Below are 18,901 nucleotides of genomic sequence, written 5' to 3' on the forward strand. Positions count from 1 at the left end.
ACAGTTAAAATTCACACAAATCTTTGAAATTTATCCAGTTTTAACACAAAAACCCCCAACAAACCTGAGTAAATAATAGTAGACTTTAACACTTCTTTCCTTTTTTAGGGTAACGTAAACTGAAACAAAATCACACATTAGGCAACAATTATGTTGCTCTCAAGTGTGTGAAATGACAGATTCATTTGAGGTAATCACGTTTCACAAGTATGCTGTGTTTTCTGGGAGAATGATGGATCCTTGCCAGTTTTAGTGACATTGTTCAACTGGCAAATGATTGCCTTTCTTCAACCAAACAATTTCAAACTCCAAATCTGTACAAATATGATAGTGAATAAAAATTATAACTTTTTTATTTCTTTGTAAAATAGTCAAATATTTGGTAAGAACTCACAATTTTTTTTTTCTCTTTTGTCTTTTAATGATATGAACTAGGAAAAAATTTGAGGATACAGCCTCAATAGAGTAATAAAATTAATTTATTTTATTAAATAAATAGAGTAATAAAATTAATTTCAATAGCAAAAAAAAAAAAATTGTCATACCTTTAGACTTAGAAAACTTAAACTCAATTTTCAATAATGGGAGCTTCATGCAAAAGCTACACAAAAGCTGAAAAGGCCTTTTCAGTTTTGCTAGTGAACAGACAGATCCACAAAGGAAGTCCACGTTAGGGCACAGTTGTTTAGCTCCTAGCTCTTAGGCTCCCAGCAGTTATTCAATGACCTGAGATTCCTATATTCCATAGTAATCTATGGAATGCAGCAATGTTCATGAATAGTTTAATGCTACCAGTAAATTCTGAGTGCAATTATAGGCTCCCCAGTCAACACGAAATTGTGAGGACACAGATGGAATGCAACTCAATCTTTCCCATGGCTGAGACATGCTTTGTAGATCTGAATGCAGTTTCAGAACTATAAGATTATTCAGGTTGGAATGCAACTATCTGTTTCTTTCTCATCTTCCAAGCAGGGCCAAATTTTTTGATATTAGATGAGATTGCTCAGGACCTTTTCCCCCTAAATTTTGAACTTCTCCAAGGATGGAAATTTCACAACTTTTCTGGGCCTCTGTTTACTATGTCTCTTTGGAAGTTAAAAATGCATTTATTCATTTATGAAATACAAATAAAAAATAATCATCAATACCAAAGCAGTCCCTGTATCATACGGTAGCCTCAGGTTCAAGTCTGTCCTCCACTGAAAGCAAGCCCTGTACCACTGTTTACAGAACATTTTACCTCCAGTGGTGGAGGGCAGGGAGATGGGGTGGTGGGACAAGACAGGCTCTAGAGGCTCTTTAGTTTCCAAATGGCTGTTGAAGCTCTTGTGTTCCATGTTGAATAAATAAATGCCCCAGAAACAGACTGTCAAGATAGAGAAGAGCCTTTCTCTTTCTCAAAGGAGGTAAGAGATGCCTTTTTGCATAAATATAAATTTAAGTGTCCTTAAATGTTATAGGTATGAATAAGGATAGGTATAATTAAGGATCCTTATAGTACAGATTCTTCTTAATGAACACCTATTTCTTGTAAAGTTATATCAACTTGTGAAGGAAGGGCTAAAAGGGAAATCATAGGAGATTAGGAGAAATAGGTCTTGTTTTAACCTGGCAAAGTTGGAACTTGACTCAGCAACTTTTACTGCTGAACTTGGATAAAGGGTACTTTGCAACAGGGAAGGTAATGTCTTTTTATTTGGCTGACCTCAGCCAGTGGTGCTTTAAGAGCACCAATCAGGTTAAGCAGTAAAGAAAATAAACACATCTGGTTTACAGCTTTGTACAAGATGTAAAGGTGAGCTGGGTCCAGACCTCTGAACAGTCACAAAAATAAAACTACTTAGAATAAGATTAAATTTGCACCTATTCTGAAAAAATTTGGAGGGTCTTGTGAAAAAATGAGTGTCTATCACTCAGGCAGTGACTGACCTTTGACGATCTGACAGCTCCTGGCTTGCTCAACAGGTGAAAAAGTTGTTCTCAATTTAGCCAAAAATAAGTAAAACTTCACTGTTTCACATAGAAGAAAAGGTTGAAGACACTCTAGACCATGTCAGTGTGGAAATACTAAGGCAATATTAGGTATGGATATGCAGCTGTGTTTGCTTTGGTTTGAAGTCTTTGTCATTGTCAAAATACAAGAAGTTTACTCAAGCTTCATCAGGAAGAACAAAAAAGTGATCTAAGATGTTAGAAATAGTTTTCCAGTGATACTATAGAGAAATTTAATCTAGTCATTCACTGAAAATTAACCAGGTGGTCTTATAATTCCTATGTGGGAAAGAATTTTCTGGTAGTAGACAGCCCTGTATTTTATCTGAAGTCTTAATGGCTACAGAAATTAGATTAATCTATAAAAAATAAGGCACTATTTTTATTTTTAATAACAAGGATAATGAATCATTACATTAATCTCCCTAGGAATGACTTTTTTCATTTATTCAAGCTCTTTAAAGCAAAAGAAGATTTTAAGTATGCCTACATGAAAATTAAATTTTTCATAAAGAAATTACAGCAAAATGTCCTTTACCAATTCTGTAAAGAAGGAGAGGCTATATAATTTGATTTAGCCTCTTCTGTTTTTTATATGGACTGTTCTATTAATCTAACTGATTTATTTGTCTTCCTCCCCAAAACCGTGGCAAAACATGTAATTCTAATGTGGATTTTTTGGTCAACCTAAATACTGCCATTGAAAAGTGAGTATGTTAAAGTAAGAGAAGGTAAGGTGAAGTAACAAAGCAAAGAACAGAAAATTTAGTAAATGGGCAGTGCTAATGTCTGTCCAAATGACCTCTGTGCTTAAAAACCACTTTTTCCTGTATTAATGCCCTGTGTTCCTCTGGACCCACTGAGTCTTCCTATCTCTGAGTCCTTTTGGCTTAGTTGAACTTGAACGATTTGTAAACTGGTAGTTAATTCTGCATTTTATTTTCTAATGTGGTCACTTGCTATTAATTGTGCAATCTTAGACCAAAAACTGAACAGTGAAGAAGTCACTAGTCAGCACTATCACAGTTGTCACAAACCTTGGAAAAAATCACAGGCTTATTAATTCACAAATTAAGTTCTCTCTAAATCTCAAAGTGTATGCATAAACCAAAGTAACCTTCATGCATCCTCTGGATTTAGGGAAAGAAAAAAAAAAGATAATTGTCTATTACACTTTTGCTTAAAACAAGCGCTAAATTTAACTCTGTGCCCTGAACAACATTTTAAAATGTATATAAAAAAAGAAGGAATAAATAAAATACTCCAAGAGCATTTAATGCCACAGAAGCTAGTGATCCAAACTTGTATTCACCTATAGGAAATCACAATTAATCCATATCTACTTATCACTTTAGCATTATAATGCATCCTTGAACACTTTTATCTTTAATAGAATAATAATCTTCAAAGAACCAAGGTATAGTTTATAAAAATAGGCCTATATAATTCCTATGATAGTTTTATAGGATTTTTGATTTACATAATTCTTAACAGGAAATTTAGCAGCAATGCTTGATCTGAGATATTTCAAAGGTGATAAGCATACTTCATATGATTCCAGTCCTTTAGAAAGCTGTAACTAAATTGATTAGAGATAGTTTCAAGTATGTGAAAAATTAGGACCGAGGCAGGCAGTCTGTCAAGCACTGTTAAAAGTTTTATAATCTGATTAGAAAGTCCATGAAGCAATGTCAGTTAATGTTTGGTGATTTTTTACTCTTTCAATTACTAATATTTGCTACTCTCCATGAAATTGATGCCCAGGGTATATTTTTCTACCTCCTCGACCTTAATGGAAACATCTTATGTTTGTTCACATGTCTCTTTTTCTTTAATTAGAGAATTAAATCTTTAATTCTTTTTGTCATTTTACCACTGATAATTATACAGTACTGGAACATTACTATAACTTACATAATGAATCATGAACACAGATTTACAGAAAGAGTTACTTATGCTAAAGTGGTAATTTCAATCTCACTCTTTATCTCATCATCTGGGAGTATTAAGAAGCAGAAGAAATGTGTTTCCACAGTGTGGCTGATCATTCACAGTCCATGTTGTATGCAATGTCAAAAAAAGTACCTCCAAATATCCTATTCTAAATGGAACTATACCTTATTACTAAGTAATTAGTAAAACCCCTATATTTTTTACCTTCAACACGTGAAAGATCAAGTATTACAAGTCAAGCAGAGTGACAGTATTTATCTTTTACCTACCATTATCAATTTGTATACAATTTTGGGTAAAATGAAACTTGTTGCATGAAGAGTACAGAAACTCAGCAGAAAATAAAGCCCCTTGTGTTACATCTGTTCCTCAGAGATCAGAGGGGCTGTCTGTGGTTGGGATTTATTCTGATTATAGCCCATTTGGCACTCTGAGCCTGGTCACATTCAAAATGATCTCTCACAATTGTAGGTTCACAAATAGTGTGGTTCCTTGAAGCAACAGAAATAAAAGTCTGGAATTGCCTTTGAAAAATGCACTTAACGCCTTAGTGCTAAATCTTTAAAGAAACAAACAACAAAAAGCCCAAACCAAAAAGTCCCCAACCAACAAAAAAAAAAAAAAAAAAAAAAAAAAAAAAAAAAAAAAAAAAACGCAAAAAAACCAAGCCAAACCAAACCAAGCCAAACCAAACCAAGCCAAACCAAACAATAAAAAAAAAAAAAACATGACTGGCAATTAATTAAGCTTAACTTTACCATTAATTAAGTTAAATTTTACCCATGAATTCTTTGAGACAGGCAGAGATGCAAATCTTACCGAAGAGGCCTCTCTGCTCTGGGGAGAGGAGCAGATGTCTTGTCTGCAGATGGGGCTGTATTCTCATCTTCTGCCGTGGAGCATTTCAAATGTCAATTCACACTTTTGGAAGAAGTGGAGATGAGTCTGTGGTCAAATATCCTGCACCAAAAATGGGGGGCAGACATTTTACATGTAAAAAGGGGCTATTGATAGTTAAAAAAACATGATTACAAAAGCTGTTGGTCTTTCTACAGAACTGTGACGGAACAGAATTCAGAGCACAGTAGAACAGAACAGAAAGAAATCACCACATATCTCACAGCTTTAGGCTTCATTCCTACAAAGCTGTAGTGACAAATATGATCCCCGACTGTTAACTTCTGCCTTGATCTTTAGGGGAAAAAGAAATGGCTTCTATTTTTTTGAAATAGAAGTTTTCATCTCTAGAGCTTTGGGTGATAAACTGCAGTTGCACCCAAACCATAAGACCATGTTAATAAATTAACTTTCCAGACATTGCTTTGGCACTAAGAAGATGTTAGAAACTCTGGGTTTTGGCATATTTAAGAAGAATAGACCACTGTGATGATATAGTTTACTAAAGAGAACGCTATATTTGACTAGCTGGCCCATGTGCAGAGTAGAATTTTTAAAATTGTCATCTGAATGAGGCTTAATTTAGATATTTTTTGCAATCCATTATAGAAGGGTACTATCACTCCAGCTTTGATTTCTTATTAGACCACATTGAGTTAAGTGTATTCTTTATAGAATGGATGAGCTAGCTTGCGTCTTGCTTTGGTTATAAAGCACATGTATAGGAATCATGTGGTCAATTATTAGGGTGAAGAAGGGGCTCAGATGTTGCAGATAACTCCCTGTGCTGAAGCTCCAGAAGATGCCCATATACTAACACCAGAGCTCACAGTTCCTATTGAAAGGGGAATAGAGTAGCAGTAGGAATGCAGCCCCATTTTCCAAGCAATACCAATAACACCAACAGCAAGCATCTTGAATCGATGGTGATACCAGCATGGTGATACCCTTTTTGTCCCATCCCAGTTAGTACAACAAAAACCTAAGAGACTGCAACAGTCTGCCAGAAATTTGTTCCTGCTCATGGCAGTAACAATGACCTAAGAACCTCTGTTTGGTCATTGGCATGGTTAAGTCACCATCTTGTATACAAGAGAGAATTGAGAATGATTTAAAAAACTGAGCATAATGGATACCTAGAGGGAAATGAGTCTGAGATACCTGAAAGTCATTGCCTTTAATCTATTAATTCTCTCCAGTGGAGCTGTGCTTAAACAAAAAGGGGACATTGGGTTTTGCACTGTAGGGAATGGTTAAGAAGGTAACCACCTGTATATATAGGAGCATCCTATTACAAGGAACCTGGGTCTGGTAGTCATTAGGACTAAAGAGAGAATTGCAACAGAAAATCAGCCACAGAATAAAAGTACCAAGCCTTTTAGAGAGAGTACTGTACAGCAAGAGAGATCATTTGCTCTTGTCATAGCATAACCCCAGACAGCAGCCCATGCAGGGAGAGCTGGAAGGATAAAAGCTGGGAAACTGATGGGTTGAGATAAAGACAGTTTAAAAGGGAAAGTAAAAGCTGCGCACCAAAGGAAAGCAAAGCAAGGAATTGATTCACCACTCCCCAAGGGCAGGCAGCTGTTCAGCCATCTCCAGGAGAGCAGGGCCCCATCACATATAAGGGTTACTTGGGAAGACCAACACCATCACTCAAATGTCCCCCTCTTCCTCCTTCTCCCCTCACTTTAAATACTGAGCATGATTTGGGATACCCCTTTGGTCAGTCCCAGCTGTGACCCTTCCCAACCTCCCATGAGCCCTCAACTTCCCTTCCAGCAGTAGGGAAAGCAGAAAAGGCCTTGGCTCTATGCAAGCCCTGCTCAGCAAAAACAAAACCATGTCCACATTATCAACCTTGTGTTCAGCACAAATCCAAAACTCAGCCCTGTAACAGCACAGTTAGGAAGGTGAAGAAATGGTGTCATTATTAGAAGAGAAAATAAATATTATGTAATGAATTAAATTATAAATGAGCTGAAGAGGTAATGAAGTTTGAATTTCACAAAGAAATGAAATTAAAATGCTCCTTCTACAAGAATTTGAACAATCACTGTACAAGCAAGGCATCAGGGAGCCCTAATCCTATTAAATCTAATCACCACAATGTCTGTTTCTGCATTCACAATGAGTTTGCACACAGGAGAATAAATTAAAGCACATTACAGTGTGTCATTCTTTTCTCCAGACAACATGATAGGACAAATTCTGCCCTTCTAAAATGCATACACGATTACAATTTCTGATTCATTTATACCATTAAGAGACTTATGTGTTCTTCAAGTCACACATGGTTTGATGACCTACTTGGTCTACTTTTCACACTTCCTATGTAAATGTCAACTAGTCACCAAGCTTCTGTGCTGTGGATACCTACTTATTCCTTTCTAGTAATACCCTCCTCTCAGCTAAAAGGAAAAAAGTTTTGGATTTTCTTCAGCTAGCTGGAAGTGGGAAAAATATTACTATTTTAGAACTTTCTCCGTGATCATCTCAGGTGTCATTTAATGTCATAATATATATGATGACTGTACTAGAGATCACAGTTTTTTCCTAACTCCTTTTCTTTCTCATCTCTATTTTCAGTTCCAAACCACTTTCCCAATCTGGTCCTACAAAAAGAAAAGAAAAGGCATCAACAAGACCCAAATCTACTGTGTCAGATGGCTGAAAAATCATTCCCTGTAATTATTGAAGCAGGTGTGACATAAGAGAGAAGAAAACCCTGAAAAGAAGGAGAATGGAGACAGGAGAGCTAGACAGTGATGGATAGTTGAATGGAGCTGCAGCTTTCAAAATCTTTGTAATTTTTAACTGTGGAAACTTGTGGGACAATGACCAAAGCTCTGATTTTGAGCATATGAACTGATGAAACTTGGAAAGTGCTTTTAATCCCTTTCTCAATCTGGCTGATTTGATCTTCTCCAGTGTGAACTATTGGTTCATAGAGACAATGTTCTTAGTGCAGCTATATTTAGTGTTAAGTTAATCCTGCATGAACATAAGACACTAGCTCCATTGAACTTGATATAAGAATATTTCATGGGTGCTTCACTATGTCCACTTTGAAAGTCAGGGAAGAATTTTATTAAACAGTCAGGTGTATTAGGTGTTGCACTATTTTTATTTTTGTCTCTACAATGAAGCATCAGAAATACTCCCTTACCTGAGAATGGGATCCTGTATTTACTGTAGGGAATTAATATAATGATTTTTTTATGCCAAATTCTATATCACTTCCAAGGAAATATTTAATTTATCTTTTTCTTGAAGCATTTCTCTCTTGCTACTGGCATTGACTGAGTTGTATAAGAGTGGGACTAGAGAAGATATTACTGGAATAACTGCACATCAGTTTTCCCTGCAGGTACTGTAAAACCTAATATTTTTACACAAGGGGATTTGCAGAAAAATGCCTCTACCACAATAACTATTATAGATAAAACCTATCTGGTGTGACAATCACAGGTATAGTTCTTTTTAAGTCACTTTCCCCAGAGAATATACCACTGATATTTGATTCCACTGGTATTAGTCCCACTTTTGGCCTTACACTGGATGTTCAGGTGGTTCAGATCACAAGATACAAGAATGAAATTAGAATTAATTCCTAGAAGAAATGCAACTTTTGTAGGAGTGAAATGGTTTTATAGTGGTGGGGTCCATTTGGGTTGGGAAAGAGATGTAAATTGCTAATGCATATGATCAGGGTATATCTGGATCAGCCTGTGAGTGCCATCTTGTACTCATCAAAGGGAGATACCACCAGACACATCTGATACTTTCTTTGATAAAATAAGACCATGTTAAACAAGAAAAATGAAGTAGATGTAATCTCTCTGGGTTTCAATAAAGTATTTGATGTGACAATCATTATTTTGAAGGGAGAAGATAGGGATTAGTGTGTGAATTGTGTGGAAGATAAAGGATAGGCTAGAGCACAGACAGCAACCAACTGTGCTGAAAGCAAAAGAAACCAGTGAAACATGAGAGCATCTCACAGGGCTGAGCTTGTTTGATATTTACATTTTTGAACAGCTTGAAAAATAGCAATGCATAAATGGAAACCATCGAGGTTTGCAGGGAGGGAGGAAGGGAGGGAGAGAGGAAGGAAAGAAGGGAGGGAGGGAGGGAGGAAGGAAGGAAGTGTCGGAAGGAAGTGGCGGAAGGAAGTGGCGGAAGGAAGTGGCGGAAGGAAGGAAGTGTCGGAAGTGTCGGAAGTGTCGGAAGTGTCGGAAGTGTCGGAAGTGTCGGAAGTGTCGGAAGGAAGTGTCGGAAGGAAGTGTCGGAAGGAAGTGTCGGAAGGAAGTGTCGGAAGGAAGGAAGGAAGGAAGGAAGGAAGGAAGGAAGGAAGGAAGGAAGGAAGGAAGGAAGGAAGGAAGGAAGGAAGGAAGGAAGGAAGGAAGGAAGGAAGGAAGGAAGGAAGGAAGGAAGGAAGGAAGGAAGGAAGGAAGGAAGGAAGGAAGGAAGGAAGGAAGGAAGGAAGGAAGGAAGGAAGGAAGGAAGGAAGTGTCGGAAGGAAGTGTCGGAAGGAAGTGTCGGAAGGAAGTGTCGGAAGGAAGTGTCGGAAGGAAGGAAGGAAGGAAGGAAGGAAGGAAGGAAGGAAGGAAGGAAGGAAGGAAGGAAGGAAGGAAGGAAGGAAGGAAGGAAGGAAGGAAGGAAGGAAGGAAGGAAGGAAGGAAGGAAGGAAGGAAGGAAGGAAGGAAGGAAGGAAGGAAGGAAGGAAGGAAGGAAGGAAGGAAGGAAGGAAGGAAGGAAGGAAGGAAGGAAGGAAGGAAGGAAGGAAGGAAGGAAGGAAGGAAGGAAGTGTCGGAAGGAAGGAAGGAAGGAAGGAAGGAAGGAAGGAAGGAAGGAAGGAAGGAAGGAAGTGTCGGAAGGAAGGAAGGAAGGAAGTGTCGGAAGGAAGGAAGGAAGGAAGGAAGGAAGGAAGGAAGGAAGGAAGGAAGGAAGGAAGGAAGGAAGGAAGGAAGGAAGGAAGGAAGGAAGGAAGGAAGGAAGGAAGGAAGGAAGGAAGGAAGGAAGGAAGGAAGGAAGGAAGGAAGGAAGGAAGGAAGGAAGGAAGGAAGGAAGGAAGGAAGGAAGGAAGGAAGGAAGGAAGGAAGGAAGGAAGGAAGGAAGGAAGGAAGGAAGGAAGGAAGGAAGGAAGGAAGGAAGGAAGGAAGGAAGGAAGGAAGGAAGGAAGGAAGGAAGGAAGGAAGGAAGGAAGGAAGGAAGGAAGGAAGGAAGGAAGGAAGGAAGGAAGGAAGGAAGGAAGGAAGGAAGGAAGTGTCGGAAGGAAGTGTCGGAAGGAAGGAAGGAAGGAAGGAAGGAAGGAAGGAAGGAAGGAAGGAAGGAAGGAAGGAAGGAAGGAAGGAAGGAAGGAAGGAAGGAAGGAAGGAAGGAAGGAAGGAAGGAAGGAAGGAAGGAAGGAAGGAAGGAAGGAAGGAAGGAAGGAAGGAAGGAAGGAAGGAAGGAAGGAAGGAAGGAAGGAAGGAAGGAAGGAAGGAAGGAAGGAAGGAAGGAAGGAAGGAAGGAAGGAAGGAAGGAAGGAAGGAAGGAAGGAAGGAAGGAAGGAAGGAAGTGTCGGAAGGAAGGAAGGAAGGAAGGAAGGAAGGAAGTGTCGGAAGGAAGGAAGGAAGGAAGGAAGTGTCGGAAGGAAGTGTCGGAAGGAAGTGTCGGAAGGAAGTGTCGGAAGGAAGGAAGGAAGGAAGGAAGGAAGGAAGGAAGGAAGGAAGGAAGGAAGGAAGGAAGGAAGGAAGGAAGGAAGGAAGGAAGGAAGGAAGGAAGGAAGGAAGGAAGGAAGGAAGGAAGGAAGGAAGGAAGGAAGGAAGGAAGGAAGGAAGGAAGGAAGGAAGGAAGGAAGGAAGGAAGGAAGGAAGGAAGGAAGGAAGGAAGGAAGGAAGGAAGGAAGGAAGGAAGGAAGGAAGGAAGGAAGGAAGGAAGGAAGGAAGGAAGGAAGGAAGGAAGGAAGGAAGGAAGGAAGGAAGGAAGGAAGGAAGGAAGGAAGGAAGGAAGGAAGGAAGGAAGGAAGGAAGGAAGGAAGGAAGGAAGGAAGGAAGGAAGGAAGGAAGGAAGGAAGGAAGGAAGGAAGGAAGGAAGGAAGGAAATCATGCTAATAATTGAAAAACTCTGAAAGATTTTGCAGATGATAGCAAAAGTATGAGTCTCTTTTAAAGTATAAAGCAAAAAAATAGGATTTCATGGGCTTTCTGTTATGAACTTAATATTTTCATTTTCAAATGGTAAGGATAGGAGCTGTTTGAGGTCGGTCAAACTGAAAGAGGTGTATTTCACCTGCAACTATCTACAGACCTTCAGGGAGAGACCAGCACCCCAGAGGATGGCCCATGCAGCCTTAAAATGTTCAAAATATATGGGAACCATGATGCAGATCCTGCAGGGAAGAATGTGGCTTAGGACATGCCACATCCTGTGTTGTTGCTGCTATCGAGGCTTGCCTGGGGGAGCACCCTGGGAAGTATGGGCTATCAGCAAAGACCAACTAGTTAGGACTGTCAGACTGGGAGGTCCTTTCACTTTACTGTTTCTCTGTAAGTGGCTGGTGAAGTTAGGAAGACAGCAATTTTGAGAAGGTTGGAATCTTCTGTCCAAAACATTGGCAATTGTCTGTCATAAATTATGTATTGATTCTGGTCCCAACATCCTTGTGACAATCTTGAGGCCACTTTTCTGTTATTATTGCACATTGATCTTTAAAACCTTTTCAAGGCAAAAGCAGGAACATTGACTCTGGCAGACTCACCAGCTCTTAGCAGTCCCTGCAAAACCAGAGTGTCTCCATTCAATACCCTAGGAGTAGCAGGAAACAAATTTGATGTCTGAATATCCATTCAAAAGGATATTGCACTCTGGGAGAGACTGGAAAGCAAATGGTTTGTAGGACTTCACCCAGACTGAAATGCCAAAAAAGTTTCCCACCACACTGGAGAATGAGATTGGATGAGAGACAAAAGCATAACAGAATATTTGCGAGGTTTTGTAACTCTTGCCTTTAGAGTAAATGTATACTCATTGAATATCCTTTGTTAAACTTTATTCCTAAATTGTCTGGTGTATTTCTCCAGAAAGTGAAAGACACCCTTTCTGTCACTTTCTGATTTATCTGTCACCTTGTAGAAGATCTCTGTGGGATTCCACTTTGAGAAGCATTTCCAGAGAGCATACAGAGAGTCAGGTTCTAACATTGTCCAGATTATGTTCATAAATTATACATCACCAGGGTGATGGATCGTAATTAAAATTTTCCATAATTCATCTCTCACTTGAATGTGAATATTATTGGTGCATCCTAGTGATGCCATGTAATTCCAGTGCTGAATTCACAGAAGGTCTCTACAGTGGCTTGAATCAATCCTTTCAAAGGACACAAAATATGAGTCATGAAATTACTTATGAAGAATAAATCAAAGATGTAGAAAAAACGTAGACAGGAAAAATCCTCCCTTCCTCTGGGATCAGATTATGTCAGGGCATTAGGGTCCTAACCAGAACAGATTAAAAATAATAATCATTTTAAACACTAAAATTGCAGCAGTTCAATAATTCAGTCCTCATTGTTGACTCTCGTTCAACAATGTGAACCAGAAGCTTCACAGTGAAAATAATTGTGAAAAATGGCATAGTTTTCATTGAGAAATCTGGTGAGAAAGGAAGAGAACTCTCTCCTCCCTGAATATTAGAAATCATGCAGTGTACAAGTTCCTAAGATCATGGTGTGGTGTCAGCATTTTGGATGCACTTAAGAACAAGTTAATTCAATTTACCAGCGGCAGCAGCAGCAGGGGTGGCTGTGAAGATCCAGCCCCTGTGCAGAGCTCCTGTGCCAGTCCAGAGCCTTTGGAGACTGTTACTGATAGGGGTCAGATCAGAGCAGATCAGCACACTCCCATCCCAAGTGGTATAATGAACCAGATCCAAAAATAATGTTTAAATGCTTGATTCAGTTCAGCTTTTCTCTTAAGTGACATAAATCCTGAGGATAATTTAACTTGCATGCATGAGTCCAATTAGATTAAAGGTGCTGGTGGTACTGCTAATTTTCTTGCCAAGAACTATACCAATTGCCATTCAGGATGGCCCTTCTCTAATAGCAGGATTATTCTGTTAGGTTGTTTACTGTGGATTTCCTTCTCCATCCATACACTTTAGATAGGAAGCAGATATTAATGTAAACCTATTAAGAATGTTGCATACATGTAAGACATCAATTCTTAGCTAGTGTAATCTTGAATATTTTTAGCCACTTCTGTAAATCCGCAGAATAAATTAATCTGAAAAGCTGGCTGAGTAGTTTGAATTTCCTGGGGCTGAGTCTGTGTACCTCTGGGTTTAATATCCCATAAAAAAAACCCATTTGAGTTCCAGAGTTTTTGAAAATGTCTATCATTTAGTAATGGATCAGATTTTTTAAAAGAACTCAAGTCCCCATGAAGGAGATGTTAATTTGCCTTTTGAATTATTTGACTTGAGAGATGAATCTTCAATTCACTGATTTTTCAGTTTCCTGCATTTTTTATAGATTCCATAGAGATGGAGTTCCACTACTACTTTTCTTTCCATATTCTCTCACTTGCAGACTTGACTTAACAAATATATTCAAGCACCATTTACATTTCATTTCACATTTCCATTTGTTTCCATTTCCATCCCACTTAAATATTTTTTCTGTAGATCACTTACATTTAATGTGATTATAGTAATAAAATAGCTTTGCCTGGGGAGGTTAAATTATACATGAAGCCCATGTAAGCTCAATCTCTTAAAAATACACATTTAAATAGAAGGAAATTGAATGTTGAATGCTAAGGATCAGTGATTTACAGTGAATTCTGGCTCAATGTGAAGTAAAATTGAGCAGGTCATTTTCCATTCTCTTATTATTGTTAAAAATGCAGCTTCTTAAAATGATCATTAAACTGCTTATTGGCAGGTAATGCCTTTTGCCTCAGTTTCACACTAAAAAGAATTTAAAAGACTGCTAAATTAAAGATTTTAATCCCTTCATTTTTATTGTTTTCCTCCTGATAGAGAATAAATATGCCTCTCCTTTGATTTTTTTTTTTAAATTAATCTGAAGAATTTTTTGCTATCTTGAGAACTCTTCATGGTAAATCCCAACAGTTAATGTTTATCAAGCGCAAACCTTTCTTCTTGCACATTTTATATAACTTCATTTTTTCTATGACTGATAGATCCTTTACATAACAGAACAACATGCTCCTTCAATAGTTTGTTTCAGGGATAAAAATCAAAGCGTTTAAAACTCCCCAGAAAAAATTTGCGATGGTTTTAATCAGCTACCATGTGAAGTTCTGTGCTTCTGCTGAGTAGATATTTTTTGAAAGATGCAGATTAAGCATCGTTAAAGCAACTTTTCATTTACAGCATTACATCTCTCAGCGAGTGCATCTGCTCTCCCGTCCCTCTGTGCACACACAGCCAGAAACAAAAATAAAAATAACAGATTTGAAAGCAGAGATAGAAGGTATTTGATCAGAGAACTATAAGGGAACCTAGGAGAAATAGAAGGTAGTACTCAATGGGCTTGGAACATTCTGATTTCCTATTATCTGCTCAGAAGGACGAGAGACTTTTTTAGTTTAAAAGGTTTGAAGACTTCTTGTTGTTTGGTGCTTTGTTTTGTGTGCAGAACTGATCCGAGGGAACCATCTTCACCGGGTTTTTTTAAGTGCTGTTGTGCTTAGCATTTCTTTTAGTCTAGACATATCTTGCAAATAAGATTTATTTTCATAGATTAAAGCTCTCAGTCTCTATGGAGAAATACTGCATCTACAGGAAACATCTGCACCCCAAAGCACTGTTCACACATCTGCTGCTTAAATGTCTTGTAAAAACCTGAGTTTACATGTTTGCAAAATCTAAGAATGTAGAAAAACATGTCTGGAAAGGCAAGAACATACCAGTATATGTATATGAGAGAGAATACATACACTGGAGATATTAAACAAAATCAAAACTTGGAAAATTCCTTTTTCTCTTTACATACTGAAAAACAAAAATAGTGTTTAACAAGTCTAGAACTGAGTACCTCTTTGTATAGATTGTCTTCCTCTTCATGCTGAGAGACAGAAATGGCTGAGAGGTAGAGAATAATCTGTCATTCAGCTTGGGTTATTAGGTTTAGCTGGACATCCTCACCCCACAGCCTGCTCTGAAACCTCTTTCCTTTGATTTTCAGGTCTCTTTTATATTACAGGGCTCTCTTTGATCTCCACAGAAGGTCTCACTTAGGCTTTTTATTTATATAAGATGCTTTTCAAGATGTGGCACATTACAGGCTGGGGCAGAGGTTATCTGTAACACCATTTGAAAGGTTCTTTACTCTGAATGAAATCATGTACCAGTGAAGTTCTAGTGAAGAGCCCATTTTCAAAACAAATAGTCACTATGAAAAATGGTTGAGGTGTATCAGCATGTTTAATGCTGTTGCCTAACTTGCACTTCAAAAAATTGTCTTGCAACAGAGCACTAAATGGTAGGTGGAGATTCTGTGAATATAAATGATTAAACATGTTTACAATCACAAATTAAATGGGTGATTAGAGTGAAATGAGAAGTCACAAAGAAGAACAGTCTTAATAAAAAGGGTTATTTTCTCAGTTCTTGACTGCCAAACGCAAACAGTTTACAAGGGGTTTCTTTTTCATGTTAAGCCACAATAATTTTGAAACCCAAGTTCTGCTTTTTTTTTCTCTTGTCCCTCTCCTTCTTTCATTTGAGGTTCACTTCTGCTATATTAAAGATTTTTAAGCAAGACTAACAGTTTTTTTTACTTGAACTGTTACTTCTGAAAAAATATTGGTACAGTGTTTTCAAACTGTCATTTAAAGATGTGGCTTGTCTCAGTTCTTCCTGAGCATCTAATAGACCGTGTGTGATGATTTTCTTTTGGTATTCCTAACATTCTGTCTGCAGTCTGCACATTTGAGGCAGCTGTTTTCAACTTCTTTCTCTTTCAGAATATATTTTTATATGGCTGGCAGAAGGAAAAGGATAAAATTTGGCTCAGGCCTGCATGACAACAGCTCCTCATCAGTGGATTCTCGTCTGGTTCTTTATTGTATAAACTGTTCTCACAAGACCTTAGCAGGCAGATTTACTTATACTTATTTGATCTGGCTAATATCAGTTTGTCAGACTAAGCAAGGTGTTTTACATCTGCTGCTATGCTGCTGATAACCACAATTTGCTGAAATAATCACATTTGATCCAGAAGTCCTGGAGTCCTGGCTAGGAATGGGAGGATAGGTAACCAAAACAAGGAGCTACATTTAAAAATTATCTTGCTGCTCTGCAAAGTTTTGTAATGCTGTGGAAAGCCAATGGAAAATTTAAACACTTAATCAATGTGAGCTCCCATATTTAAAGCCAAAGAAGATACAATGTGAAAGAGCACTGAAGAATGTAGAGGTCATAAATATAATGTGCAACACTGTAGGAATTCACCCTGTCTGTCCTTTGGTACTAAAGGACGAGGCTGCTCTCACTGAGCCCCCCAGGATGAGCAAAAGGTGTTGAGAAAGGGTTTCAGAATGCTTATATTAACATTGTGCCCACACACCTGAGACTCCAGTCTATTATCCCAGATTCTCCAACACTACTCAGCATGAATATTATTCCTTAAATATCCCTCCTTCCTGTTGGATTTTCAGTGGAGGAAAAGACTGCATGCGCCCAAGCAGTCATACATTCCCATGTGGACTGCAGAAGACACTACATCTGAAAATTATTTTTCTATTTCTTATGTAAAGTTTTCATAATCTGGGACTTCCATAATTAATGGTTAAACCAAGGCACTGGTGTAGAAATAGCTATAATTGCTGAGAGAGTTTAGCAGAAGACTCTTCATTTGAATAAAATCTCATGTTCTTGAAAATGCCTTTCTTGATTTTTTAATACGTTTTACTAATATAATAGAAGTCCCGTTATTGTACAGCATTGGAGTACAAGGTGATTTTGGCAGAGGTATTACAGAAAATATAGATAAGTTTGTAAGTTCAAATCTGCTGGGCTGCACAGTTTACCCTAGCAAGACTCTACAGTACTCCCCTATGATATTTCATTCATTAGTGCCTCCCTAATCCCTAGGGAATTATTTAAATGGCCAAAATAAATGGATGTTTAAGAGCTGCTATTTATGGCAGTACAGTGTTTAAATCAGCTTCTTTTCCAAACTGAGCACTTATGGCTATTTCAGATCAATCTCATTACTGGTCTGGTTTGAATATCTTGATTTTCTGCTTTTGATGCACAGTAAGTAAATGCAAGTTCCTTTCTAAATGTAGCTAATGTAATAAATCCCCTTATCAAAGTGTTAACATCTATTCAGATGTTAACAGCCCATCTAAACCCAGATGCTAGCCGACCCGTCTAAATACATTTAGCTGTGAATGTAGAGAGATTACCTATAGAGTACTTGATTCATCTCTGCCTGGATACAGTTTCCAATATCAGCATGAAGAAGCTTGTTGTGCCATTAATTACTCTAATGGGCATGCAGCTAGGAGAAAAATGGGGAGGAAAAGTATTTTCATGTACAAAAAATGAATGGCAGTGTGATATCAGGTCCTCACTCCTATGAAATCCATCCAGAATCCACAGCCACAAGTTACCACCCATTAGCTCTGAAAAGCTACATTTTTTGTTTATTATGACAATTAAATATCTACTATTTGATTACCGAATAACTCATCAGAAGCAACATCTTTAAAAATGTAGGTTACTATTAGACAATAGATTATAAAAGTTACACCGGGAAAATCAAGATTGGCTGTACATTCCATTATTTTTGTACTTAAGGCAAAAACAATTTGTGATGGTGAAAATTCACTCATGAAGGTAAAAATTATGAAGATTTTGCTGAATCACTAACATGTAAACTTCCAATTTTAACAGAAGTCAGGAATGCTCTAATGGCCTATGGGTTGTGACTGAAATATGTGAGAAAACAATTACAATTTACAAAATATTTGGAAAAAAAGGATAAAGTGCTCGCCATGTGCATAGGATTCTCTTAAACACATACAATGGCTTTAATTTATTTCAAGTGGAACCAGTATGGGTCCCCTTTTCTTTTCAGAACAATGATGAGACAGAAACTGAGTGATATCAAACATTTTTATAGTTTTTTTAAGCCTCAATGTATAGATAAACTTAAAGGACTTAAACTTTTCTGGGATTTGTTCCAGCTGTCCCTAGTAAATATGAACTAGCTTTGATATTGGCTTTGATATCTTGCTGGGACGCATTACATATATTATATCAGATTTACTTGCAATTGCAATATTTCTCCAATAAGTATTTCCCAAACTGCACCGTTTTTGTCGGATCAGCAAGGTGTAATCCTACTCTGTATCTGGACATTATTTATATACACACATGTACAGGTTAGGATTTTCTGTTTGCAGATGTGACTGTAACTCTACAGTAACTGCAATAGGGGCACTGCTGGCAAAACAAAACGCTTTGTACTGAGTCTGCAAAGCCCCAGCACTGGGGCTTGTGATGCTTGCTTCACATGAACTTCCCTTGGCCTGGCTGGAGCCTTGTTCATTCTTGCTTTAGCTTAACAGCAACTTTTCTAATGCCTATGTGTAACTTCTTTTACTTTTTTTCATATGGTGTGGCCATATTATTATATGGGTAGTATAAAACAATATAGTCTTCACAGAATAAGAGATTTATGAGGCCAGTATAAAGATAAACTGTGGTCAAAGAGAGTTGTGGTATCACAGGTAAGGCCTTGAGGAGTGGGATCAGAGGACCTGATACACAGGCAGGGTCACAAGCTGGCACTGGAGACCTCTTAATTATCACATCTACCAGTGCTCAGGGTAGGGCTAGGACAAAGAGAGCAAAGAGTGTATATGGGCAGCCACATGAAAACCACCATACATAGTATAATGGCAGTACCATGAACTCGCAAAAAAATGAAGAGAAATCAAATTGTAAAAAAACATATGAGCAAATGTAATAATTTCCTAAGGTGTAAGGGACAGGGAGGCCATCAATATCAACAGCACATGGGAAAGGA

This window comes from Melospiza melodia, chromosome Z, assembly GCF_035770615.1.
Source record: "Melospiza melodia melodia isolate bMelMel2 chromosome Z, bMelMel2.pri, whole genome shotgun sequence".
NCBI lineage: Eukaryota > Metazoa > Chordata > Aves > Passeriformes > Passerellidae > Melospiza > Melospiza melodia.